At 41.3% G+C, this 3,187-nt stretch overlaps 1 non-coding gene across 1 annotated transcript; it reads right to left on the reverse strand.

The window, feature by feature from the left end:
* Positions 1 to 2,721: 2,721 nt before the first annotated feature.
* LOC140330264 (U2 spliceosomal RNA) lies at positions 2,722 to 2,907 on the reverse strand. The gene has a single exon (XR_011920727.1). It is a non-coding gene; the product is annotated as a U2 spliceosomal RNA (small nuclear RNA).
* Between the last annotated feature and the right edge of the window lie 280 nt (positions 2,908 to 3,187).

Raw genomic sequence — 3,187 nt, forward strand, 5'->3', positions numbered from 1 at the left:
TATCCAATTTACTTTTGTCCTACTCTTCTAATTTCATATTCACATATGACAAAATTTCTTCCATCATATCTTTTTCAATATTTTTCCTTCCAAAAAGTTCCATGTAGTATTCCTTTGTTGCTTTTAATATTTTGTCCTTTTCCGTATATCCATTCAAACTTTTAATAAGTTGCTTATGCGATATACTTTTTTTTTTAAAGAAGAACCTGGAGCAGTTTCTCTATAACCTGGAGCAGTTTCTCTTCTTCTAGTTTCTCTATTTTTGCTCTGTTCACTATCTCTTTTCCTTTTTCATAGATCTCTGTGTTTATTTTACTTTCAGTTTCTACTAAGAGGTCTTCAACCTCTGCTCCACACTGTTTTAAATTTAACAGCGCCTGCTTCTTGATATTTAGTGTTTTAAACCACTGTTTTTCCTTGTTCCTTCTCTCTTTCCTTCTTCCATAAAGAACTCTTTTATCTTCTTCTTTGCCCAATCCCACCATTCATTCTTATTTTTGTAATTTCTTTGTTTTCCTTTTAATTCTTTATATTTTTTAATAAATTTTTCTTCCATTCCAGGGAGTTCCAGCAGCCTAACATTTAATCTCCAGATCCCCGGACCTCTACTGGCTCCCGGTAAGTACAAACTTCCTTTTAATGTTTTATGATCTGAAAAGATGTTTTCTTCCAGCTCTATCCCTTTTATTTTTGTTTCTTTCCCTACTAGCAAGAAATCAATTTGGGATTTGCATTTCCTTGCAGCCCAAGTGTACCCCGGTGCTTTCTCATTTCTGCTTCTCCATCCATCTTTTCGGGAAAAATCCTGTATCAGCTCTTCCAAAACTTTGGACGATTTGTCATGCTGTCCCTTTTTCATGGTTTCCCTCTCTTCTCCTTTCCTCACGCAATCGAAGTCTCCTTTAAAGAATTTATTTTTAGCACCCTCATTATTTTAGGTTAAGGCACTTCTTCCTCTTCTCCGGTCTCTGTTTCATAGGATTCTTTTTCCTCCTCTTCTCTTCCTTCTCCAGATTCTGTTGTGCCTTCCGATGTATATTCCATTATTTTTTCCTCCTCGGATTTTACAACATTCCATCTTTCTTCTTCGTTTACCGCCACCAATTTTGGCTTCTTCCTTTTGGAGTCGGACTTTTTCCTTGCCTTTGTACCTCCTTCCTCTCCATCTTTCTTGGATACCTTTCCACCTTCCTCCCAATTGCCGGGCTAACAGCCTCCTCCAAACTTTCACTGACATGTTCTTTTTCCTCCACAGTACCCCAGTACACTCTCACCTCCTCCACCTCCAGGTACCTGCAATGCCGGCTTCGCCCCTTGGTCCGCCATTACCTCCACTACCTCCACTTACCGAGGGTAAGTTTTCTCCCGCCATAATTTCTTTTTTTCCTTCTAAGGCTTCCTTATAGCTTTTCTTCATGGGTACTTTCTGCGGACAATTTCTAAATAAATACCCGCTCTCCCCACATCCATTGCATAATCTTTCATTAAGGGCATTCCGTTGTGCTATGGCTTATATCACCGCATTTTCTGCAGCATGGTTTTTCTGCTTTGCAAGTGTCGCTCGTGTGGTAGTACTGTCCACATTTTGTACAGTAATTTGGCATCCCGTTGTAAAAAAGGACCCCTCTGTCTTTTCCTAAAACAAAAAACTGGGGAAGGTGCACCAACTCATTTGTCTCACCTTGATGCCTTAGTTTAACCAGGAATCTAAATTTTCCGTTCCATATTTTTTCTGAGTTTAATATTTTCCCCATTGGCTTTACTTCAGCACAATACCTTTTTAAAAAAAGGAAAATATCTTCTACAGGCACAAAAGGGTTGTACATGTGCACTACCACCATTACATCCTCCTCTTCACATAGCAAACGGAATGTTAGCCCAGTTACTCTTCATTATTTATGTTCATCCTTAAATTGCCTACAAATTTTTTGTAGTATCTCGCTTGCATAAAAGACAGGAAAAATTCTCCTTTCTTATGGTCTTTCAAACAAAAAATCTCACTTCTTTCCACTTTCAGGATTGTGAAGCAGACTTCATGCAAGAAGAATTTCAGACAAAATTTTCCCACAACATCATCACTTACTGTATTTATAGCAGTGTTCTTTACCCTCGGCTCGGATGAGGCAGGGCCAGTAATTTTTGGACCTCGCAGGACCATCATGCAACTCTTCCTCCAAACAGAACCGTTTTCAAAAAAGAAATCCCTTCACGGTGTTCGCTTCTCTTTCCTCCATCCTCCCGGAATCCAGATGTTGAAATGAAGAAAAACACAGATCCACCTCCTCCACGACACGATCTTGCCTAAAGGCTGAGAAGGGATAACCCATTAAGGGGCCCAAGTGGGCCTGCCCCCGTGGGCCCAGTATGGGCCGGTCGTAGTGAGAGGAGAGGCCGGCTGTGTTTCCCAGATGCCCAGGCACACCTGGCTGGCAGGTGCCCACATCAGCATCTGTCTGTTTTGCATGTCCCCGCCTCCAAACGCCAGTCCGCTCGGGCACCACCGCATCGGTGGCCTTAAACCTGGGGTGATATGCTTCAAGCAAGCAGGGGAGAGCTTGCTTGAAGCATTCCTCTGAGGAGGATCCCAAATCCCCAAGGCCAAAGGTTTGCCAGTCAGATGTGACATCTTGCCATTTGCAGCCCTTTCTTGCCATTTGCAGCCATTTCTTGCCATTTCTTCCTGAGGATTTTGTCTTGTTCTGTCTTTGGGTTACCCTATAAGAGAGTTGCACCACTCCTGGAAGCACTGCAATACCAGGGCGTGGAGTGGACCGAGCAAGCTCTACTTCCATCTCCCTGTTCTAAAAATCCATTTAATATATGGTCCCCAGATCGGGGACATATCAGATATTAAACTGATAAGAACAGATTTTTTTTTTTCCTCAGTTTAGAAATCCTAAATGTCATAACCATGTTGTGGACAATCAGGTAATTCTTACATCACAGGAAAAAAATACTGAAAAGAAATAATACCACTAAAATAACATTTTCCATTTTTCAACTTGCCATTTTTTCAAAGCCTCCTGGAGACCAAACACAAGTCGGTCCCGCCAAAAATAAGTATACAGGAAGCTTAAACTCTACTTGACACAGTCCCGCACACTAATATTATCTCTCTTAAATACTAGAATTCCTCGAGCCTTCCACATAGCAAGCTTCATAGCACTTAGGAAGCACCACACATCTT

The sequence above is a fragment of the Pyxicephalus adspersus genome, chromosome 4 (genome assembly GCF_032062135.1).
Source record: "Pyxicephalus adspersus chromosome 4, UCB_Pads_2.0, whole genome shotgun sequence".
In the NCBI taxonomy this organism is placed as follows: domain Eukaryota; kingdom Metazoa; phylum Chordata; class Amphibia; order Anura; family Pyxicephalidae; genus Pyxicephalus; species Pyxicephalus adspersus.